General features: G+C 43.2%; 1 protein-coding gene across 2 annotated transcripts in view; it reads right to left on the minus strand.

Annotated features, from left to right (window-relative positions):
• Positions 1-7,656, minus strand: part of LOC115786427 (terminal nucleotidyltransferase 5C-like) — a 39,050-nt gene that overhangs the window by 10,878 nt on the left and 20,516 nt on the right. The window lies entirely within an intron of this gene.

Below are 7,656 nucleotides of genomic sequence, written 5' to 3' on the forward strand. Positions count from 1 at the left end.
CGCTCTGTCCCTCCATTTTTCCCCTTTGTGCCCCTCCTCTTTCTCTCCTCCAACAGGGAACAGATGAGGGGTCAAAGGTGTCACCTGTAGAGGAAGCGGCCCTACGCTGCTCGCATGCCAGTACCTCATTACACACACACACACACACACACACACACACACACCATATCTCAGGGGGTGGAGGCACGTCTCAGCTGGGAGCCATTACAGGTGCTGTCCAAACACACACAAATATCTTCACATGAACACATTCGCAACCCTGTAGCTGAAGGGAGCTCTCCGGAGTGACACTCGGCCACCTCTGACCTCTTTTGTGTCCTTCCTAATCATCATCAGCACACACTTAACTACATCCACAATCATCATCATCATCAGTACTCCCAGACTGACACAAGTCTCTGTTTTGCCTACTTCCAGACACTTTGATGAGTTCGATGTCTGCAGTATGTTTAAGCACGCAACCGCTTGTTTAAGTCCTCAGTTGTCTTATTTTCCACTGACCTCAGTGATCCAGCAGCTGTCAGTCATTTTTTTTTTCCCCTTTTTTTTTTTTTTGGTCTGAAATTAAATTCCATGTTCCTTTGCGGTAAGAAGCACAAAATTTATTTTATACTTTATTTTTTTATTTGCTTTAAATAAATTTTTAATCTTCAATGGTCATCTCTTCTCTTTCAACATGATTAAAGCTGGGAGAGCCTCCCCCCACTCCACTGTGTGCATCATAACATATGTGCAGGGATGTTTTCACCAGATGTGCAGGAGATAACTCCTGCGTGCGCAAAACCGTGGGGGAAACCTGTGTTTGTATATGTGTGTATGTCAGGTGTTGACACCTAGCAGCTCTCCCCTCCGCGCCATCAACACCTCCCTGGCCCGGTTCCTACAGGAGTGCTACTTGCTGACAGGAAGGGATCTGGTTGGGTGGTGGTCGTGTCCCCATGGCCGACTGTTTCTGCACAGGAGGGGAGGAGAGGGGGGGGGCTGCTCAGAGCCACAAATGCTGGCTCAGCAAAAAAGCTCTAATTGCAACAGGGGGATCAGGTAGACTTCTATGATTCATACACAAGATATGAAACAGGTTTAAACAGTCACAAACTGGGATTCAGCAGGAATATTTTCTTGAGCATTAAATGGGAGGAATGCTAATTAATGGATCCCTAATGAGTTGATAAGTTTGTGATATTGCCCTAGAAAGAGCTAAAAAAAAAAAAAAAGGTACTTGCTGTACTTGGATACCACGCAGGCATATATAAAATGATCCAAATACTTAAATTACATATGATGAGCCCTAAATTATGTAGCTCTTTTCAACATGTCAGCAAAAATTGTTCTATCAAATTTTTTGTGATCTAAACATTCATAAAATCTTGATGCTGTATAGTCATAGTATAATGTGCACTATAATTGGATCGAAACACTGAGAAAATGAAATGAACTAAGATTTGCAATTTTAAAGCATATGATTTTACTTTTTTTTTTTAGCATGCAACTTTTGTTGTTGTAGTGAAGACCACATTTAACCATCACCTGTGTAGACAGTAGAAGATCTATTTAGAGTGACACTGTAAAAGGAAAAGACTCACACACTGACACAGCGCAGCCTCTTTTTCCTCCTCTCTCCTGCTTGTCTTCCTTTCACCTCTCAGTTTCCCATTTGAAATATTCAATTACCACGTGTGAAGGGTCAGGTCAAACACAGGAAGCTGAGCTGATTGGTTCTACTCAGATATCGATGGGCATGTGTGACCAATCGCTGCTGCCAAGGCCTTCCCCAGCTGCCATCTGCTGCTGCTGCTCTGTGTGTGTGTGTGTGTGTGTGTGTGGTGTGTGTGTGTGTGTGTGTGTGTGTGTTGTGTGTTGTGTGTGTGTGTGTGTGTGTGTGTGTCTAATTGTTCCAGACCAAAGTTTCCCCGTGTTTCCACTCACCTCTTGACCACTGTATCCTGTCAGACGTGTTAATGCTGCTTTTAATCAATTTTACTGTCTCACACACACCCACACACACACACACACACACACCCAACACAAGCTGACCCTGTCCATCCCTGCTCGGTAAAGCACACTTCATTAAGATTTAACCATATCTCCTGCTCACACACCCTCTCACAACCTCTATCAGGCACACACCTGATCCCACCACCCCTGTTAACCCCCCCTCAACTTAACCTCACCTCACCCCATCACCATCCTGATATCTCTTACACTGAAGCTTGTCATCGTGCCTGGACTTTTCTTCCTTACTGAGGAGGAAAAGTCAAGGGTGCAGTCCAGCTCTTTGTGTCAGGACACCTGATGTATGTGTACCATGTTCCATGTCTGTATTTGACATTACATTTGATCAAAACACTCAGTAAGACCATGTGCTTGCAAAATAATGATGACACTTTATCGTGCCTTTTCTGGTTTTGTCTGATTTACTCTATTTAGCCAAACTGCCTGAATTTATCACACTAAGAGTAATAAACTTGAAACCTTTGGGAAGAATTGACTAGAAATATGCACATGATACTCTTGTTCCACTTAGTGAAGAAGTGGCTCCATTCATTCATCTTCTTCCACTTGTCCAATTCAGGGTTGTAGGAGCCTAACAGAGCTGTCATAGGACGAGTGGCAGGGTACACTCAGGACAGGTCACTGATCTGTCAAAGGGCTAACACAGAGACACAGACAACCATTCAAACTCACATTCAGACCTACAGCCAATTTAGAGTCATCAATTAGCCTAAGTCCATGCATGTATTTGAACTGTGGGACAACCCACACAGACACAGGGAAAACATGCAAATCCCACACAGAAAGGCCCCAGCCTGGATTCAAACACAGGACCTTCTTGTTAACCACGACATTTTCATTTTCCACCAATACCTGCTAAACTGATATCATTCACATCAAATCCACTTGTACTTTATGCATTATGCCATATCTTACTAGTTTTGGTGCTACTAAACTTATGCAGTGCACTAGTTACGTTATATTTTCTGAATGTATTAAATGCTTATATTATGCTATCTGGTAGATGACTGCACTACCCTGAGCCTGGTTTTGCTGGAGCTTCTTCCTGTTAAAAGGGAGTTTTTCCTTGCCACTGTTGCCAAGTGCTTGCTTACAGGGATCATCTGATTGTTGGGTTTTTTCTCTAAGAATTTACCATATAAAAGCCTTAAAAGTGAATTGAATACTGAATTTGAAACCTTATGGTATTTGCCATCTTGCACACACAACGTCATAAAGCATGTCTTGCTGACACTTTACAATAAAAGACACACACACACACACACACATAGTAGATATGGTAGATAGTGATTAAAACAATTAGCAAAATAATTAGACAGAGGTCAAAATATAACTCCCACCTTTGTCTTATTGAACAACTGCAGACTATACAGAATTCAGGTGCTAGAACAAAAAAAATGGGATCCCATCACTCCTATTTTGGCATCTTTACACTGGTTCTCAGTATGTTTGAGAACGACTGTAAAATTTTCATTGATTAATATTAAGGAGCTTCACGTCTTGCTCCCACCTACATCCACGGACAGAGTTTAGGGAAAACTAAAGGGACAGAGCATTTGCAGTCAGGGCCCGAGGCTCTGGAACAAACTGCCCATTTGTTACTTCTGTTTCATTTGTTGCCCTTGTATAGCTCTTTGCAATGTTGCAAAGTGCTACATAAATAAGTTCAGTAGTTCCTTCAGTATTTCTTAATATTATCTGTAGTAACATGATTCGAGGGGATAACTTTAACTGTAAAAGCAGTGTACAACTACTGGGTAACTACTTAGTATGATGCTTCACTACTTGAGACAAACACAAAAAGAGTAATTAATTTTTGAACAGAGAGTATGGATTATTAGTTAATGTTTGGTGCAGTGTTTGAGTAATTTAACCAGGAACAGCTCACGAGGAAGAAGATGATTTGCAGAGAATTCTGAACTACTTATTGCTGTACATTTAAGTACATTTAATAAATTAGTTAGGTATATGGCTCTGGCTCATAAGTTATTAGGGGAGTACTGATGAGTGGCTCCTTAACTACCAGGTTGCTTCTGATTGGTTCCTCGCTCGTTCTTTGTTGTCTCTTTTTGCGTGTTAGCCACGTCTAACTTTGCTGGTAAGGCAATCCTGGATTAGGCAGTGAGGATGAAGGGGTTAATAAGGTGGTTTATCAGTAGCTGTTGACAGACGCCTCCTCCTGACAATGAGGGAAACAGGAAGAGAAGAAAGCTCTACAGAGGATTTCTACCTCTGGAATAACATTATTAAAGCAGTGGATGTGGCAGAGCTTTGTGTGTGAGGAGTGATCTGCCAGGAGTGTGTGTGTGGCGCATATGGTAAAATACTCTGCAGGTCTGCTGTTAGTCACACTTCCGCGTCTCAAATTGAATTAGCGTTGACAGCGCACAGCGCCGGCCGCGTGTATGTGTGTGTGTGCACCAGGGGCACTAGCTGTTGGCAAGCTGTCCGCGCGCGTGTGTGGTGTGAAACAGAAGAGAAAGAGGGCCTCCCCCCCCCTGAAATCAATTACGCAGTATAGGTCTGTAGATGTGGGGGTGAGAGGGGCACATCCTGTAGAAGGCAGCCCAGACAGACAGCACCATCTGGGGCAGCGGGCGGGTCGACCCTTGGTTGAGGACATGAAAGGAGCAGAGGCATGGATAAGAAGAGAGGAGAGTACAGACCAGTGCTAAATCACTTTTTTCTCTCCACCCCGCACCCTCACCCCCATCCCCTCATCTGCCATCCGATACATCAGCCACAGAGCATCATTCTCACTCAATCACTCTGCCTCTATTCTTACTCTGCCCCCCCCCCCCCCCACCCCCCCTCTGTATCTGTCCCAGGAGTGATAACCTGTCATACACAGGAAGCAAAAGGAGGTAGGAACAATCTATCCCTCTGCCAGAGATAGGGCCAAAGAGAAAAAAGAATATCTCACATCTCTTGTTCCAAAAGGGTTGATTTATAGGCTTGTATTAAATAAAACTGATGGCAGAGGTCTTTTCTCACTCACACACCTGTAGAATCTCCCTTTGGCCCAGCAGACAGGGAGGAATTAACAAACATGCACGGCGGGCTCCTCATAATGGGGCAGAACGTGTTGTGGTTTTCGGATAGTCTGCAGCTAAATGGATGATCTCATAATGCACTGTCACAAAAGCTGAAAGTGTACTAATTATGTTGAACGCCCCTTTCAGGATTGATATAATACAGGGTTAAAAAAAAAAAAAAAAAAGCTAAATTATCCTCTGAAATATAGCAGATCAGAAGGTACGTAAAGTATTACACGTGGATTGAGTAAAGGATCTTAAGTATAGATTCAGGGTAGGAGGGAGAATGCAAGAACAGTTGGGTGATTAACACTTTGTCTGATGGATGGCATGAGTGTGAGGCCCAGATGGAGCACACGGAGGAAACCCCAAAACACACACACAAACATGAAGGCCAGCTGCCAGACCACATGTTAAAATGGTTTGTCCTCCTCTCATCTAACCTCTGCTCCTGTAAGGACAGTTGCTTGTCAGTGAGCACATGCCAACGCAAGGCCCCTGTGACCCCTGTCTACGCACACGTGTGGCCATACTGAAGAGTATACACGTGCACATAAAGAAAGAGAAATATAAATATGCGGAGACTTCTCACACTGTGGTTGTGTCAGAGAGGAGGATTATTTATAACTGCTTCTAAAACAGAAGGGAGATAACTATCACAGAGAGAAGGAGAGGAGCACTTTCACTGTAACTGCGTAGCGTATGCCTGGTCGATGAGGCGGTAGAGGAGTGCTTAATAACTGTTAAACTGCTCTTGCTTTTCACATTACTCACAGAGTGTAATTCAATTTCAGCCACAGCTGGTTTCACTTTTAACTTTACAGCTGAGCTCAGTCATGTCCCATAATCTGACCTGATAAATAACCAGCTTTTATTGAGTTTGGAGAGAAAATAGCGTCCAGTATAAACCTTCACAAGAGACACGCAGAGGTGAACACGAGTTTTGGCTGCAGGGCGTTTAAGCTGAATGGGCAAAGACTGTGTGTGTGTGTGTGTGTGGTGTGTGTGTGTGTGTGTGTGTGTGTGTGTGTGTGTGTGTGAGACTGTGCACAAGTGTATGGCAACTATTATTGGAGGATAACTGACATACACGTGTTTGTCTGGTGTGTGTGTGTGTGTGTGTGTATGTGTGTGTGTGTGTGTGTGTGTGTGTGTGTGTGTGTGTGTGTGTGTGTGTGTGTGTGTGTGTGTGTGTGTGTGTGTCGTTTTTTAATCTAATGAAGGCAGAGTATATTTACACGTTCCGACTCTGTGCTGAGCCTCTCTCCTGTTTCAGGATGCCATTTCACATGATTGGAAACAAATGACATCAGGGTCAAATTTCCCTCCCTTTACTACCTGTCAATCACAGTGGAACAGTCCAGAACCCCCCCCCCCCCCCCCCCCCCCCCCCAGCACCTTTTGTTGCTTCAAAAGCACACCTCTATGTTATTTCTACTAGAGGATTATGCTGACACATTATAAAGCAAATTCATAAACTGGATGAATAGACGGGGATGGAAATTCGTCAGTAAGCTGATGAAAGGTTAACCCAACTGTTACTTTCAACCAACTCTGGGGTCTAAAAATACATAGTGTAAAAGATGGATGGTAGCTATCCTATTGGTTTGTAAAGTTATGAAGCCTCAAGCTCAGCATTTTCACCGTCACCATTTTGGAACCAGACGTAACGAGAGCACGCTAGATCTGTGAAACCGAGGACACCACACGCGCTCTGGCTAACAACTTGTGATTGACAGGTTGTTAGCACTTGTTGACAAGTTGTTAGCCGAAAAAGCTAATGACTTGTCAGCGACTTATGATTGACAAGGTGTGAGTCTATGAGCAAACGTTCTCCTTGTTTCTGGCTCTAATTATGACCAGAATTCACAAAATGAATTCTGACTTAAAGTCATCAGGAAAGTGTTTACAAAGGTCACAGAATAAAGGATCACAGACTTGTATACCCCCGGAAGTCTTTTTACAATCAGACGAGTCGCGCCCTGCAGGCCAGCAGAAAGAATGTGAGTGTAATTCACTTCAGTGTTGGCTTCATATTTAATACTTGGAAACTACATCCACCTTTGATATGGCTCTAAAACACAGTTGCTTCACCTAGCCAAAAAAAAAAAAAAACTGTCCTGTTTGCTCTTCTGTGCGTGCACAATTAAATAAAGGACATGATTCTTGCAAATTATTGCGAATCAGAGGTGTTGTTACATTTGTATGGAGGCATATTCCTCCAGGTGTGCTAAGCTAACCTAGGCTAAAGTAAGCTAACTTTCTGTCTCATAGTTAGACTTGAGAATTGCATCAGTTTTCTCATATAAAGCCAAGATAGCAAATCAGTATTTTCCAAAATGTAGAACGATCATTGCATCTCAGTGTGGACACTTCTGACCTGTCCTGATACTTTAACAGTGTAAATGATAATGTATTTAACACCAAAAAAAAGATGAGGCCTGAAAAGCGGTTTCATTCACCACTGAATAATCCTCCCACTGGCATCGCTGATGGTCCTCAATGGTGTCTAGTTCCATGTTCAACTTTTTGACCATTACGAGAACACCATTTGTCGTGCACTTCATGTAGCCATACTTGATACTATGAACACACTTAGGCACTCAAA

The sequence above is a fragment of the Archocentrus centrarchus genome, chromosome 10 (assembly GCF_007364275.1).
Source record: "Archocentrus centrarchus isolate MPI-CPG fArcCen1 chromosome 10, fArcCen1, whole genome shotgun sequence".
Lineage (NCBI taxonomy): Eukaryota > Metazoa > Chordata > Actinopteri > Cichliformes > Cichlidae > Archocentrus > Archocentrus centrarchus.